Raw genomic sequence first — 18602 nt, forward strand, 5'->3', positions numbered from 1 at the left:
TGTATTAAGAAATTTGTCGGAATGTGACCTGAATGCCAAAAAGTAAACCAGAAAATAGAGAATAAGTTGATCTCTATGAATTTTAGATGAATTTCTAGAAAAAATTGAAACTAGAAACTGCTGGTTTGTTAAATTGCCCAATCCAGAGGTAGACCGAATTCTATTGAATCACATAAACTTATTGGATGTAATCATGAGTCTAGAATATGAATTTTACCGAATTGAAACTGTTCACGGTGTCTTTAAACAATTAAAGTTCCGAAAAGAATTTGAAATATGCAAGCAAAAATTTATAAAGATTGAAGATGTGAAGTCAGAGATCGAAATAACATTAATTATATAATACATACATAATTAGCGCTGCAGAAAAATTTTAGGTAACCGATTCAACGCAAGGTTATGTCTGCTGTCAATGTGAAAAAATTGCACAAATGAAAAGTGTAAATATCTAGCTTCCGTATTTACGTCTAACAGCAAGTGCAACTTGCTCCAACAGATAATATTTTCTTTTTGTTTCGAAATGTATTATAACGTATATATTTTTATCACTTTTGCTTGTTTTTTTTACTAATATTTAAGTAGTAAGAGCAACTTAAATTTGAACCTATAAATAAACTTCATTTCTTCATTACTTTACTATCCTGAATTAAATTATCAAACAAGGTTGACTAATTTATGTACTAACCATCGGATTAGTTATTATGCTTAACTAGTTATCCCTGGTTCATTTGTATACTTTTTTTGTGGTTTGTACTTTGGCGATAAATGCTGTATAGTTCATAAACTTGCTGGGTAGTATACAAACCAACATATACTGGCAGTTACTTTAGTTAAAAAAACATAATAATAATAAAACATTTGGATAATATCCAAATCCAGTTATCCAGTTGGTGTATAAAGTAGCCAAGTGAACGCTTTAACCGTAATATATACTATGTACATATTTTGGAAAATTTTCAGTTCACCAAAACTTATTCGAAAGCTCGGAATATATATTAAAAAATCCATACTTTGATATTTCATTGCCATTACTGCAAAACTATCACCGCTTTGCAAAAAATATTTATTTTCAGTTGGAAATTATTGTGCTTATTGTAATTAATCATTCTGGCAAAAACAAAATAGAATATTAGGCACAAAACACACATACATTTTAAGTAAGTGTTCTAATAGTGCAGTAAATGAAGCTTTTCACCTCCGAATTTTTTGAAACAGAACCGATTTACTTCAAATTTGGCACGTAGTTAGAGAAAAGGTTAATAATTATTAATGACATAGCCCCATATTCTTAAATAATAATGCCATAAATATATAGAGACTCAAATTGTAAATAAAAAATATTTGAAGAATTTTTACCAATAGTTTTTTAGTTATTCACGATTGATAACTTGGAATTTTGAGTGAAAAAGCCACGTTTTTAAAGTATTTTTCGCGATAAACTCAAAAACTAGATATTTTATTAAAAAAAGTGTAATAAACAAAATTATAGCATATGAAACAACAAAGAAAATTTTTATATTCTCTTTCCAATACAAAGCAATATGTGATTAGTGAAGGAGACTTATTTTGGGGAGAATATTCGAATCGATAGGTTCAACTTCAAATAACGGTTAATTTTACGTGCATAATACTTATAAAACTTTGTGTTGTACTCAGAAAGTCCTTTAAAATGAGCATTTATAAAAGTAAATTGGACCAAAGTTGAAGAAGTTATATTCAATATAAATTGGTCGCTCATACTTTTTAAAGAAAAATGAGCAGTTACACCATTATTAAAATTAAACGTAGTCCTTATACAATTAATTTTATTTTATTGTTATTCAACAATCTTGAAGTTAGACCGGTTTAGAATACGTAGTTTTGGAAAAATGTACGATAGAAGTTAAAAACGTATTTTTCATTTTTCAAAAAAAATTACCATAATTGCATAATAACTCTGAAACTATGAAAGATACGTAAAAAATTATAGGAAACTAAAATGAACTGTAACTTGGAAAATAAAGGAGATATTACCGTTTAAAGTATCCACTTTGATAGAAAAATGGCCTGTCTCGAGCCATTCAACCCATTCCATTAAAAAAATAAAGGGCTCAAAAGATTTTTAATTTACTTGCAAACGCAAATTTGGCTGGGCAATAAAAATATTAATCCAACCGATTGGGGATGGGTTAAAATTGAAAATTATTCGAAGCCCATACAAACTGTGGACCCACCTGCACCTCAAGAACTGCAAAAAAGGGTGCGGCGCTACTTGCTGTTGCATAAGAGTAGGAAATTATTATTTCAAATTATTGCACGCAATTTAATCATTAAATAACGGACAAAGTTATTTTTTGACACTTTTTTAGATCAGAGGTGGTTTTAAAGAGTTATAAGTGAAATCATTTTGTAAACCATAAAAAAAATTTTTATTTCGAATAACTAGCACCGTTGAGGCATTCCAATCTTTTAGGTTTTTATGTGTTGAAAGGAAAAAATTCTTTTATTACCTCTAAAATCGCTTTTATTTTAAATAATTCCACGATTTAATTATATTAAATCCTCAAAAAGTAATATTTTGTCATTATTTTTTGCATAAGGGTTGGTTTTAAAGGATACATAGGGGGTTGTAAACATCAAATATACAATAAAATACGTTCGAGAACATGAAATACTATTTAATCTTTGTGCCTGAGCAAGGTTTTTTTCACTTAGAGGCAGTTTTGATCCCTAAAATAATAAAAAGCTTCAATCGGGCTTTTGATATTGAGCTTAAGACGAAATTTATTCTAAATTTTCATGCAAATCCATTCAGTTTAAAAAAATTCGGAGATTGCACCTGATGTTAATCTTCACTGACTGTACTATACGTTAAAAATAGATTAGAAGTGATAAGTTACTCAATATAAATCGAAATTGTCTCCTGAAATTGTGGATTCAATCACAAACAAAAAAATACCAAAACAGATGTAAAGTAAATAAGCCCTACCTCGATAGATAGATATTTGCTGTGACCAAATACATTTTTTTTCCATAAATTATTAGCCATATCCAAATAATTATTGATATGTGTTGGAAATCTCCCCTGACTCAATTAGGAATAAATATAATTAATTGCATTTGATTAATGACACTATATCGTGGGGTCAATACAACAACTAGGTAACTACAATTCAGCTGTTTCGAGAAAAACGCAAATTAAAGTTTTGCTAAGATTTCGGAAGATTGTGGAGACTAAACTAAAAGTTTTTTTACTACCATTTCTGGATTATATTCAATTAGAAGTATTTATATCTCGTTTTGACCACAATTTTGTAAGAATTGACGAAAAACAGTCCTTGAAATTTAATGTATCCTAAAAAAAAATCAGTTACCTAGTTTTAGCAATAAGGATATTTTTGATGTTGAGTTAGAAGTACTTACATACCAAATGATCAATATTGTTTTTAATAAATGATTTTTCATATCCAATTCAGGAAGCCTTCACAGCACAATGTTAGAGTCAAACTAAATAATTCAAAAACATTAAGCAAGCAGGGTAGTAAATGAATAGTTTATTTAGTATTTATAAGTTTTTATTTACAGTAATGTTAATAATATTTTTTTACAAGCAACAAATCAAAATCCATAAAATCAAACGATGTTTTTTAATTAAATTTACAAAGTTTAAAATAAAAATTGAGCAAAAACAAAAATTATAGATTTGTATAGATGGAATCCCAAATTGTAGCATTCGTTAAAAATTTTTTGATAAAATGGTAAAGTTGCCTTCGGTTCTCCATTTTCACTACAAACCTGAATGTACAAGTTGAACATTCTTTTAATGTTTAGACTCTGATCCAGGTAAAGGCGCTTGGTGGTTGCACGACAGTAATGAGACGGCATGACAGGGAAACTTTCTATGTGTGCTTTTACATTTTGAACAATAGCTGGTGGAGTTTGCTTCTTGATGTGTCTTCCTCTCTTATCTTCTTGATTTGTATTTTCTGTGGTTCGCTTTTTCATCGCTATGTCTACAACACCTTTTTTAATGCCCAAAGTATTGAGGAACATTGTCTTACACACTTTAACTTTTTTTCCCTGGCTGGGAAGATAGAATGTGACGGTAAAACTGCGTTTTGAATTATCGGCTGTTATACGCTTTTTAGTCAATTTTTCAGTGTTGGCGTGAATAAAATCCCTTTGTCTGCTGTATTCTCCTAATGCATAATAGGCTGAAAAAATCCTATTTCGCTCCTCTTCCGAGATTTTTTCGTTGCATTGGCTCCTGCAGTTTTGGCACGGGGGTTTCATTTGGACAGCAGGAATGACTTTCTTCCGAGAAGAGACATAGGATTCGCCCCTAGCCATCTTTTTTCGTTGCTTATAGTCCTTGCCCATTTTTGTTGACATCTAAGCCGTTTTCGAGGTTTTCGAGGTTTTGCCGTTGTCTCTGGAAACACCTCCATTCCATCAAGACGTCCACTGTTGCTCTTCACTTTTGGGATCCGATGTGTATGGAGATTGTCAGTGTCACTTATAGAGGTTTCGTCTGTAGACATTTCATCGGGGCAAAATTCAGAGTGGTCTGATGAGAACAAAGGCTCTTCATCAACTCCCTCATCCGAATCACAATTTAAGTTGAGAGTGTCGAGTTTCTCACCTGGTCTTGTAGTGTTGATTTCAGCCGAATGACTGGGCCCAGGGATGGAATTGCTATCGTATGATGTACCATTTAAATTCCCCATTTCTTCTGGTTGTACCGCTAGTAACGAGAAATATAAAATTAGAATAATTGATTGTAAACCACTACATAAGTGAAGTGTTCGACGAATAGTTACTCACAAGTCTCTCCATTAAGGTTATTTGCTCTGTGATCTTCTGGTATTGCGTGATGACGAGAGGATGGACTACATGATCTGGCTTCTGATTTCAATCTGCCTTACCTTACCAAGACAACTAGAGCCACCTGTTGACAAAAATCAAGCCCCAGTCTTGTAGTGCTACAACTAGATATGTTGAGTTGCCTACTTGTTGCTTCAATCTTGCAGTTCTGCTAAGTTGAACAACTAGATAAGTGAACTTATCTAGTTGTAGATCGAACATTTTTTCTGATCATCAACTTATATAGTTTTGAAAACTCTAAGTAACTCCTGTAAAATGTCTACAACAGATACCTAGTTGTAGCATGGTGTGGACCTCACCTAATGGGATTTATCTGTGCACTTACCCAGATTTCGCCAAATTTGTAGTTACCTAGTTGTAGTACTCACCCCACGATATGATGTGGTGTAAAATAAAATAAAAATTTTATCGAATAAAAACCACGGAAAATGCAATTGAACTATTGTAGATAAGAAAACGTTGTGATTAATGACCCATGTAAATGATATTTTATGTACATAATGATGCCCCAAATATAATTTTGGAGTCTCTACTTTTTTAGTTTGGTTCAAGTATAAATTAATTCTTAAAAAAGTCTTCGGCGCTAGTCTCTGAAATGATTGGTTGAAATTACTGATTTGCGAATCGAGACCGAAGTTGAATTATTCATGATTGTATTGAAATAAAAATATTCAGTCGCAGTAGTTTCAAAATTATATGTTATTAACCTCCTAATTTTCACCGCGACTGTCATCTAATTACAGTTATTATATGAATGCCGATTTCGAATCTGATGTAATCGTTATCAATTGTTTCCACTTTCTCGCTTTGTATATTATTGAAACTTTCTCATTTTTGACCGTTATTTTTGTTCTTGATAACAAAATTCGAACAAGAAGAATTCACACGACAAAACCCTACGAGTTGGTATATCTATACTTTCGTTTAATTGAATTTAAACCTTAGATCTATGTGTTTGATTTTATGGTAATTAAGATTTTTTATATTCTATAATTATTTTGGTGCTGAGCCGGCACTTGATGATTGATCAAGATTGATCGATTTTTAAATAGAAACAGCTGTAAACCGACTGGAAGTACATGAAAATTACCTCAAATTTGATATTTTCCAAATTTTCATCCGACCAACCATTCGTGCTTATTTGCTATATTTTTTAACTCCATTTATTTACAATATGTCCTAGGGCAATGAGCTGTTGTGAAACTGACTTGCGTAGTCATAGTATTTTGCACTTATAGATTATGGGAGATCAGCTCCATCAATTTTGACTGTAGAACAAAATTCCTATGAACATAACATGGACTGAATTTGATACGGTGACTTAAGGCGTCCTGTTTGAGTCAAAGCTGCATCTTATTCGCATGTTCTTGAAACGCGATCACGCAAGCTAAGAATGTTACCATTCTTGGCTTGCTTATTACTGGTAGGTCAGCTGTATAGATTCAGTTCAGAACCAGTCTTAAGACACTTCCTTTAAGACTCCAGATAGGGTTTGATAGAGATCAGTGAGTGTGTTATTGTAGTTTACATAGGAATTAGTAAGGTAGAATATCAGTAATTCGTAATAGGGATGAGACTGCTTTTGTCTAAGGCTTGTGTGTTGATGAACTGTTGATCAATAGTTTTTAACTTCAAAATTTCTATTTATTTTATTGCCTTCTCAATTGTGCCATGTTCCATTCTGTAATCGAAAATGGTGTTGCGGTTTTATTTTTAGTTCTTTTAGAATGAGCTTTTGAATTCTTAATTAATTAAATTGAATTAAACAAAAATTTTTGCAATTTACCAGTGATTAAGTAAAAACCGGTTGCATTTCTAATGATAATTTCTGTCCTATTTGTTTCTTTGATTTCAAATTTTTTGATTTTATAAAGCTGTAGATCCATTTAGTGTGGAGATTGACATATTTCACTTTCTCCATCAACAAGTGTTTCTCGCGAAAATGGTTGAAACACTAGTTGCAGATTGAATTACAAAAACAAATGCTTATCTTCGTCACTCCTTGCTCATTTATTATGGCAATAGGGATCGTGCTTCTAGACTTTTACGCCAACTAGTGGCAAGTATCTAAAAGAGTTGGGTTCATTTATTTAACGTAAACATATGTGATTTACTTTTTAATAATTATAAATAAAATATATTTAATGTTTTTAAACAATGACAGCTTCGAGAAAAAATTGTTGTATTCTTGGATGTAATAATACATCACGCCGAGAACGTGGATTCGGTGTGGAAGTGAAATTTTATAAATTTCCTGAGAGCGTGCTAGGAGCCTCATGGAAAATATTAAATCTTAAACAGTGGATGAATGCAGTGAAAAATTACGTGTAAGTACAATATTAATTACACTTTATAAAAACGAACTGCACAATTCAGTAAAATTATAAACTTTAAATACGACGTATGTAAAAATTGATCATTTTTAATTTTTAATTGATGAAATTTTAAATATTTGTGCCATTTATCTTTTAGTCATGACTTAACCTTTTAATAATTCTTTTCTTTGATTTCAGAGAAAATCCAAAAGTCTATGTACCAACTAAATATACGAGAATTTGTAATACCCATTTTGTAAATAATGAAAAATCGGAGCATCCTTTACACCCATATCTTCTTTCTGTTCAAGATCTAAGATTTTTCGAAGCGGTGTATTTTTCAAAGATTCTGGCATACTTGCTACTGTAAGTTTGATAGGTTTCAACTTAGTCATTTCAGCAGACAAAACTGGGGGAGGAAAGTTTCGACATCCTTTCACCTTTGTCGTATCTTAGTAATTGCTTTTGAGTAGGCTTACCCCATTGCTGAGAATGACTCGTTTTCGATGACGATGTTTCGAGAGAAATAACGTAATGAATTAACGCACATATATGCTTACACTTGCCTCCAAGACCAGCTTTACAGGTGTAAACAGCGTTACTAACATGTCGGTTTGTATCAACCTGAAAATAATAATTCTATAATTTTTCTTATAAATTAATTGAAAAATTTCCTAGTTTTATAATTAAAGTGCAATAAATAATTTTTTATTTTACTTTTATACTTACAGAAATTGTCACACATAAAGATTTGATACACTTGTCTGTGGTACAACTTTACTTGTTATGACAGTTCTAATTTTATCCGTTTTTTCAAAAACACCGTACATATGCTTTGATTTGAATAATTTTTTCCCTTTTTCATTGTTCTCGCCATGTATTATATTATTGACTACAGGTTGAAATCCATATTTTATAATTTTTTCCATTGTTATAACTTTTTTTAAATGTTATTAAATATTTGTTTTGATCCCACTATGTTCACCAATGAAACACCAGAGAGCGCTCACTCCGACAGTAGTGCTGCCTCTATATTTCACGCACGATCCCTATCCTCAATTCATAAATTGTGGTGTATATGTTACAGTTACAATGACTACTGAATTTGTTAAATATGATAAATAAAAATATGAAATAACTTATCATATTTAACAAATTCAACGGTTAATTTATAAAATCCCCAACTCGTAATGTGATAAATTTGGGTTATTTTGTAGAAACAAACCAAATCCATATTCTATGGGAAAGAGTCATTTTTTGCATTAACATTAACATTAAACATATTAGACTGTTTCAGAATTAGAAAGTTTTTTTCATTTGCACATCATAATCACCACTAAATTTGTGAAATATCAAAGTAATAATCAAAATATCAAAAAAGATTTTTTTTATTTAAATCGTCTTCAAATTTATAGTTATTCATTACTTTATATCTAAGAGAAACAGAGAGAGACTCGTTGGTTAAAGTTTGGTTAGATAAGGAGGATTTTTGTAAGGAGGGGGTTGGTTGGAATAGGCCATGATATAGGAATATCTTCGCTGTGGTTCGCTGGATTGTGGTAGCTGCGTGCGATTGTGTTTGCCTAACTATTTCTGAAGGGAGATTTTGGTCAGAAAATAACTAAAATGAAGCTTGTAAGTAAAAATGTCTCTTCTCGGGCAGAAATTTTGGTTTTTAAAAAATTTTGTGATTTTTTTGTTTATATTAAATTTAAAAGGGGGCAGGCGGGTACAGCTGCGGCTGCATTATTCCCTGTCGTCGGCCATTTGGCTGGAGGACCGGTTCACCAGGTTGCAGGGAAACCGCAGAAAACTTGCAACACCGACGATTACTTTATATCTGTAAAAGTAATACATATCTTCAACAGCATCATAAAATATAATTGGAGGGAAATCTATGTCAGAAGCTACGCCTTTTATAAGTATAAGATCATTTTTAACACTGATAGATGGTCAGATTTAACATCAGGTTAAAATTAACGAACCCTGCTTATTGGGCCAGTAAAATAAAGTACAGGTTTTTTTGTAGTTACTACCTAACCTAACTTGATCTAACCTAACCACTGTTTGTTTTCTTAGTATCCATAATATTAAGTAAGGATGCCAACTATCATTCAATGTTTTCTTTTTTACGAGATGGTAGCGAAATCCGTCTATATGCAACAAAATTAGAACTACTTCTAAAATCATGTGCCAAGCAGCCGCGCAAACTGAAAGAACTTTCGTTAAATTCTACATTACGAGTTGGGGGTTTTATAAACTTACCGTTAAATTTGATAAATATGAAATAATTTATCATATTTACCAAATTCGTGGTGATTATGCATAATCACCGAATTTATTACTTTTACCCGTACTTTTAAATTTAATTTATAACTCTTTTAGCAATCTTGTCATTTTATTGCATCAATTTTTATTTACTACAGTTTTTGTTTGCTGCCATTTTTCTTTTTAATTTGTGTTTTTATTGATTAAAATGTATGTTGATCCTTTTTCGGTTTAGTATTCATGTAGTCTAACGGGGTAAACCAGATTGCCTCCTGTGTTTTTTCCAACCGCTAATTCTATATTCAGACCACCAGGATTTAAATAATTTCGAAATAATTCCCAGTTAATTATGTAGTTTAATAAAAAAAGGGTGCTTATCTTTAGGGAACTCTAGGGAACTTTCGGCAGTGTATATTATAATGTCAATTCCTTTAATAATTCCGAAGTCGATAAGGTTTATTAAAATCTGTAGGTTGGCTTACTTGTAGAGATATATTTTAAGTCATTTGTTGCTCTAAATAATTATTTTCCTTTTGTTGTAGTTACTCTTGCCTACCAGACTAAATACTTAGTATTACTAGATAAATTGTGCCAACCACTTCAAATATACAAATCTAATTAATTTTCTAACTAATATTAAAAAATTTTTGTTTTATAGTAAACAGTGTCAACACTATTATTCTAAAAGCTTTAATATTGTTTCAAGTCGAGCTTTCCTTTTATGATAGATAGGAATTGTCAGCAGTAGATAGAATTAGATGCATCCGATTACAAAACACTATCAAAATATGTCTAAAATTAAATATTAGATGCTATTTTGAGGCACTTTATCTGTTATGATTTACGTTGAAAATAGAAATTTACAAAATTAGGAAATAACCTTATCAATTAAATTCTTGATCATCATAAATATTCGTGATATAGAAAAGTTTACGACTGACCTTTTATTGTTATCAATTTTGTTATATATTCACCAAAAACGAGGTATCATTGGTTAGTTTTAATTAACAAACAGATGCAGACATTTAAATAGGATTTGCATTTGACGTAAGTAAATTTTGAATAATTAATTTTGGGAACAATATTAGTAAAAATAGAAAATTATTTGTACTTTGGGGACTGAAAGTACATGTTAAATCCCTATTTTTAAGTTTTATTCCATAGGATTTTTTCTATATTTTCCCGGAATTAACTCATACTTGTGAAAATATATTATTGATTCTGGAAGTAAAAAATATACACGCATGAGAGTCTCACGTAACAATGCCACTTTAATAAAAACCTGAAAGAATGGAAATAATAAACACCGGCGAGGTGTGAAGAAGACTTGAATACATAATTTCCCCTTTTATATTTGCTAGCATATAACTACTCCTGAATTGATCTCATTTCATGCGCGTGGAAATATTCCCTTTTTTATTTTATTTGAAAAATACTGTTAATTCAACCCGATGGTCATTGAAGCCTAGGGATTTTAACTCTAAAGTTACTTTGCAATTTCTTTACTCATTTCAAAAAGGTTTAGTAATATTATTAATATTTTGGAATTTTGAATTAGTTTTAATTATTTACAAATTTTATTACATTTTATATGTTTAGGTGATTATTAGACAAGCTAATATTTTAGCTTATCATTCCCACAAAGGAATTTGCCCAATAATTGTTTTTTTATCAATCATGTTCTATTTTCCAAAATGGAATAAATCACTTTATTTGTTTGTTTAAACTTGAATATTATTTATCCTTATCCAACAGATATTCTCCGATCTAAAACTTTAGTGCTTCTAACATCTTAATATCGATTATATAACTGAATGGTTTTCTGGGTTTTGATTGTTCAGGGTAAATCATTATTTCTTTTCAATATTTAAGAAATCCAGTGGCGCCCCAGATCGAAACCTTTTCTGATAAACTTAGACCCACACCTTTATATTGCTCATGCTGATCTAGCTAGGGTGAGTGCATAGTTCTTTGTATTCTGATCTCTCAGGTCGCAATGCACGTATTATTTCTAAATCTAATCTAGTCTACTGGGTATAGTGCGTGCAAGGTGAGAATAGTACAGCCAGCTTTTATCGCGCAGTCGTGAACCAAAAGTTTATGCGGCGGCGTTAGAATTAGAATCAAGATAGTGAAGTATTTTTGAGGTTTAAGTAGGATATGTTATTTGTTATGGTATTTAAAATTCTGTCTTTTGTATAAAACTTTTTCCGATTGACCAACATCGATTTATGATATATAGTAACGTGCTTATTTACATTCTAATTCTACTTTGTGTCTTGCGAAAGACTTGTAAAGCTGCCATTTCATTCATAGAATTGATTCGTATTCTAGCTTGTATTATTTTGTTATAACTTATCTAACCTACATGAAAAATGTAAATACTCTAATCATATATATGATATATAATTACATTTTGAGATATGGTAACACTGATGGAAATATATCAAATCTGACATTGGTGCAAAGAAAGGCTGAAAAAATTTAATCGCGGTACTTTGAAAGACGCCTATAAGATCGTGATAGGCCAAGAATCATGGATGTATGCATATGAACCCCAAAACAAAATAACAATCGACTGTATGGGTCTTTCAAGACGAGCAAATCCAACAAAATTTTTTCGCGAACGAAGCACTTCGAAGCTAATAGTCGCTTGTTTTTTTCATAATTACTGGACATGCTGACACCGTTCCATTAGAGTACCATAGTACGGTCAATTCTGAATAGTACATCAGGATTTGTTCGCCAGAAGTCAGAGCAACCAATCACAGAAAATGAATCTTTCTCCACCACGACATTGCGAGCACTTCCCACCTCAGTTCAAACAAAAAACGTTTTTGAACATTCAAAACATCGAACTGGTGGGTAATCCACCGTACAGCTCTTATTTGGCACCCAATGATTTCTTCCTATTTCCGCAGATCAAAAATAAATTGCGATGTCAACGTTTTTCTACACCTAAAAAAGCTGTTGATGCATTCAAATTACATGTTTTGGTTAGGAAAATAAACTTGCATAATTATATCAAACGCTTGCAAAAGTGTCTTGATCTTACGTAATGGAGAATATTTTGAAAAACAAATTCTCGATAATTATTCGAACTGCTCTTTCTCGAGCAGCTGGCGTTGAATTTCTTCCTTGTTTCAACGTATAAGCGATTGCGGACTTGTTAGCTTAGTTCTACGACTTGGAATAACCATATACACCTAATGATGTTAAATCACATGAACCTAGAAACTAATTTTTAATACAAAAACGAAAGTTTACCCTGTTTGTTAATTCTTTATTAATTTCTATAGTTGTCACATAAATACTTATACAGATCAAATCACATTACCGATGTTTACGAAATTATCATCCGTGGAGAAACGACCCAGGTGGAAATAATTGATTGTAAAACATGTGTAAACGATAAACGTTCACTGCCATATAATTTTTTAAATAAATTTCGTTACTCTAATGCCACATTCGGTAATTTTCGTGTGAAACAAAAAGTCGCAACAGGCATTCATACTAAAAGACTACTCGGTAATAGCTATCGATTACTGGCATTCTCACTTGTGTAGGACTTTATTTGATATCTACACCTCTATAACCGGGTTTGAAATAGAAATTTTTACGTGATATACTATTAGTCCGGGAGGTAGCGTTGCAATTTTTATAGTGATTTTACTTCTATTGATTTTAAGTGAAATTGATTGTTTAGATACATCCAAAAAATACATAGCGATTCAGCAAGTTCAACCAACGGGGATACAGTTGTGAATAATTTTTTATTGTGTTAAAAAAAATTCCAGAAATGTTTTTACGCCAATTAAAAATTTATCCAACGATTATTTACATAATGATAATTTTTAAAACAATAGTCAGCAGGATTGATAATAGTGGATTATATGCCAGCAGACTACTTATGCCTGGAAAAAAAATCACTTCATTTTATTTTCCGTCAAATGAAATTTTGACAGATCATTATTTATGTTAAAAAATAAGGAAAAAAAATCAGCTGATAATCCGCCGGTGGAAAAATCGTTCAATTGAAAGCACAAAACAGGTATTTAAGTGTGGTGACAAACAACCAAATAAATTATTCAGCTGAAAACTTTATCTCTGACAAATATTCTGCTGACCCTTATTTTCATTCAATATATTGTTTAAATAACTTCTATTATTAATTCAAGCGGGCTGATATTAATTTAGTTATGAAAATATTCCTTTTTATTTTCACTTTTAGCGTACCTATACTATTATTCTTCTTGCGCTAAAAACTGTATCCCTGACAATATTCTGCTGACCCTTTTTTTCATTCAATATACTGTTAAAAAACTATTATTTCAATAATACCAATTGCTTTGCAATTTTTCATTTATTGTGTGCAATTCTGAATCACTCGAATATAATAAATTTTCTATATTTGTTTTAAAACAAAAAAATTCTTTCGAAATCACATTCATTCATTTAATTTTTCGTCAATAATAGTATAACTAATTACATTATAAGAATCTTCAATAATCCTTCAGATGTCTCTGATTCGTATTCGGTGTCCTCACTGCTGTCATAGGAAGAATCAAGTGCACTTTCTTCTTCTTCTTCCTTATTTTCTCCGCCGTCTTCTCTGTTAATATTTCCAATTTCTTCATTTTGTTCATTTGCAGTTTGTTCGTTTGGTTCAGTGTCATCTGAAAATAGGAAAAAAATTATCTTTTCAGTTGCTTTTTTTTTGATAGAAATTGATGGAAAGTCGTTAGTACCTACAGAGTTATGAATACCTGTAATGTTGGTGATACTTGGTGGAAGTTGATCACCATTGAACCATTTGAAAAGGTAGGTATTTATTATCTTTTTCTTCCCATCCGTAGTCTATTGGTGAGAGCTATATATGCTGTGCGTAAAACTTGTAGATGTAGCTCCAATTTATATGGAGGAAATGTTGCTCCATCAACTGTATTTTTGAATGTGAAGACATCTGTTTTTAAATTCATTTTATAAATTTTTGTGAAGGTAGCAACTCGTGCTATATTTACATCATTGATGCTCTTAAAACCATACAAACAAACTCTTCAATAGATTTGAGGACTTCTTGTACATCACAAGTGTCAATTTTAGAAATATTTGAAAAAACTTTTATTTAAGACGGCGAATTTTTCAATATTTTAAAAGCAACAGGGATGTAGTAATGAATACCATCATTCTGTCATTTTCTTTCGGCAGTTGTTGTCTTTGTTGCTTCTTTTTATGTCAGAATGTTTGAGGGAGAGAAGAACGCACGCAGGTTCCAAAATGACCGTATTTCAAGGTCATAGGCCATAGGCGTAGAAATAGTGTCATAGTTAAAGATAAATTTATTTATATAAATATGTATTTAATGAGAATATTCTTTTATAAAACATAAAAAGTAATATATAAAGTATATAAATAACATACTTTGATGCTGATGATGGTTTTGATTGAAGATGCATTCTATGATTTGGCGGTAAAGCAGTGACTGCTTTTTAACACTTGGAGTGATACTTTTGATACTCGTTTATCACCTCAGGATCTTTAGGTTCACTCATTGACAAATTATATTTTTTTCGAATATTTAAAATACCTTTTTAAAGAATCAGGTGAAAACGATTTTAAAGTGTCATTTTTCTTTAAGCAGAACACACACAGAACGGTTTAATTTCTTTCGCCATTTCGAATGTTTCACTTGTAAACACGTCGGAAGCAAAGACTCAACTGAAGGAATGGGAATGAGGCTTATATTAGTTAACTCCCAATTTTGTACTAAAATGGATGCCTAGAAGTCCTAACGGTCATAGGTAAGGACTCTGGTAATAAACATGAGAATTCGTTGGAGTCTGTGCAGAAATGACTTACACAGAAACTATATAAAATATTCTTTTTTGTGTTCATTAAAAAAGCCCTCATAATATCGTGGTAATTTAAATGAATATTTTTATAACTAAATTAATATTAGGCCCCTTGAAATTAATAATAGAAGTTATTTAAGCAATGAATGAAAATAAGGGTCAGAAGAATATTTCTCAGAGATAAAGTTTTCAGCTGAATAATTTATTTGGTTGTTTTTCACCACAGTTAAATACCTGTTTTGCGCTTTCAATTGCCCTGCTGACGATTTTTCCACCGGCGGACTATCTGTTGATTTTTTTTAACGTAAATAATGATCTGTCAAAGTTTCATTTGACGTAAAATAAAATGAAGTGAATTTTTTTTTCCAAGCCTATGTAGTCTGGTAACATATAATCCTGCTGAGTATTGTTTCAATAATTATCATTATGTAAATAATCGTTGGATAAATTTTTAATTGACGTAAAAACATTTTTGGAATTTTGTTTTAACACAATAAAAATTTTTTCACAACTCTTTCCCCGTTGGTTGAACTTGCTGAATCGCTATTCTTTTTTGGATGTATCTAAACAATTAATTTTACTTTTTTTACTAATTAGAATAAATCGGAGTAAAATTATTATGTGATATGCAACGCTGCCTCCCGGACTATAGGAATCAACTGGAATCAACAGTAATAACATTTAAAGAACTAATGAATAACTAAATTTTTCTTTTAAACAAGAAACTTGATTTCAACTAGTTGGTTCTCATTTAGGAGTGTACGAAAAACAAAAATTGAAGTATAATCCAAGAGAAACATATAGAAAATGAAAAGTAGATAGATAGATAGTTTATATTAAATTAATAAAAGTAACTGATAGTTAGCAAGAAAAACATAATGCACGTACTGAAGTAAACAAGACCAATAGATAATTTAAATGTTTGTTTTTGCAATAATAAAATTGATATTTTTGAACTTTTGTATAATTGTGAAATCACATTATTAACAAATTTTCAATTTGGTGTTTATATTGATATTGAAAATGTTAATAAAATTTTATATTATTTATATACAATCTGTAAAAACAGTGGAGTAGATTTGTATGAATTTAGTATCGAACTCATAGAAAAAGTTTCATTTTTCATTTTTTACACAGAAATGCACCGATTTCAAAATTTAATTCTAGTTAACCAAGTTTGCTTAACTCAATCTTTGTTCAGTGAACGGATCCGACTAATTCAGGAAATCACTATTGGACGCTATAAAAATTGGCAATAACGATTAATATATCAATCAAAATTGGAAAATTCCCAACTAATAAGGAGTAGACACCTTCAAACAAAAACAGCACTACCCCCACAAATCACGAGAACGTATGCAATAAATGGACAGCTCTTGTGAACAAAATTGGAAGAAACCCGCAAAACCGAGATCTCATTGCTTTACCATAGCTGCTAAAACACCGACAGGTGCCTTTTACACCAATGGGAGCTATTTGACTATGATAAAGGAGTAGCCCTACAGACTTTTTACTACGATTTTAAATAGCAACAAATATAAGTACAATTTTAAATACAAATCGTCGATTTCATCTTTTATATATTAGATAAAGTTTGACAAATTATCGATGGTGTAAAAATATTTGCAGCGGATTTAATTTTATCTAGGAAAACCCACGATTCTCATATACACAATGTATTGATTATCTTTGATATCAATAATCGCTTGTCACTTTATATCACACCAAGAAAACGAAATAAAGTAAAGAAAAGTTCAATTTTACCAAGTTTACAGCGAAATTACATATGATACATTCCAAATTGATCATACCCTCTTATTTTCCCTTTTCATAGTGATTACTTACTCTCCGTTATTTATTTTGAACTACTAGATTCTCATATTTTTTTTGTTTTCAAGATTCAAGGAATCCTTTTGATATTGAGTGATCTGTGCACAGTTTGCCATGGCTCCAATAACGATATACCCAGGTTAGTTGAGGTTATTACTTTTAGTGTGCTGCTAACCTAAAGGCTCATGTATTTGCATGATTAAGTACATTCGCATGAGATATTTTACACGTCATTATGAACAATATTTAGAAAAATATTGGAAATATGTCACATACAGAAGAATATGCATGCCTACACTAAAACATATTCTTGGTTTTTTAACAGAAACTAATTGTTATGCCTGTTTAAGATAAAATCTAAATATCACCTATATTCACAATTAGAATATCACTTTGCATACATATTTACAATACTTTTTTTTCGTATCACTTCAATAAACTTGATACAAATAAAATAATGGAAAAATCAAATAAACTATTATCTTCAACACATCAATAAAACATTACTAAGAAACATGAAACTAGTCACCTCTAGAGTTCAAAATAATTTGAAAACAGCCTTCAAGATAGAATTTGCTATCATTTGATTGATGTTTTCTTCATAATCTGCCTGCTTTTGCTCCATACAAGACCCCAGGAAATCAACAACGATATTTCTCAAATCATTTCTTCATGTATGCAAATCATTGAATGGACCTGCAATGTCCGCAATTCTGGAAATCTTTATTTAACATTGCACAAGCTTTTTGGAATGATTTCGATCAAATGGTTCTTTTCAAGACAGAGTAAATGTATTAAGTACATGTTTTCAACTCTTCGAAAAGATCACAAATATTCGTTACACGTTCCAATAATATTATCAATTGCAAAAAGCGCATATGATCAAGGTATTTCTCTTCTTTCTTCCCTCTACAGATTGTCTACTTCGGGAAAAGCTTATCCTATAGGATATACGAATAGAAACACTTGATGTCATCATTTATATACCCTGTAGGATAAGCTTATCCCGAAGTAGACAATCGAGAACCTGGATATACAGCCCCCAACGTTTAAATAGCTTAGATCATGTTATGTTGGATTAGAAAAAAATTTAAAAATTTAACAGTGCTATTTTATCAAAAAGAAGCCATTTAGAGGGCGTGGCAAAATATTTAATTTTTAATGAAAGTTGCCAGAAAGCTGTAAACGTAAAATTTTTGGTTACATTAAAAAATCGCATGTTGTACGATTATGTTTAATATTTATTTAAAAATTATTTTTTTATCGTTGTGTATCGACTTTATTCGTACACCTGATATAAATCCATCATATAACTAATTATTTATTTGTAACACATTTTTTCTTATTACGGAGGACTACCTCTTCAAAAACCAGCCTTATTCACTATTCATAATTGGAACCCATCGCTCTTGGTGTTGAATTTCCATTGTTCTGATATCTTTTCATTCGTCTAAATTTTATATAATGTAAAGTG

The 18602-nt window shown here is 30.8% G+C and overlaps 1 protein-coding gene across 4 annotated transcripts in view; it reads left to right on the forward strand.

The window, feature by feature from the left end:
• The window catches only part of LOC130900398 (protein phosphatase 1 regulatory subunit 3B), a 113351-nt gene that overhangs the window by 54519 nt on the left and 40230 nt on the right, over window positions 1–18602 (forward strand). The window contains exons 1-2 of one of the 4 annotated variants that reach the window (XM_057810962.1): window positions 10437–10493; window positions 17197–17267. The exons of 1 other annotated variant lie outside the window; for it this stretch is intronic. The gene's annotated coding sequence lies outside the window, so the exon portion shown is untranslated. Of the gene's footprint in view, window positions 1–10436; window positions 10494–17196; window positions 17268–18602 lie in introns of those variants that run through there. 2 more of the 4 variants (XM_057810961.1, XM_057810963.1) reach the window with 2 other exon arrangements.

The sequence above is a fragment of the Diorhabda carinulata genome, chromosome X (assembly GCF_026250575.1).
Source record: "Diorhabda carinulata isolate Delta chromosome X, icDioCari1.1, whole genome shotgun sequence".
Taxonomy (NCBI): domain Eukaryota; kingdom Metazoa; phylum Arthropoda; class Insecta; order Coleoptera; family Chrysomelidae; genus Diorhabda; species Diorhabda carinulata.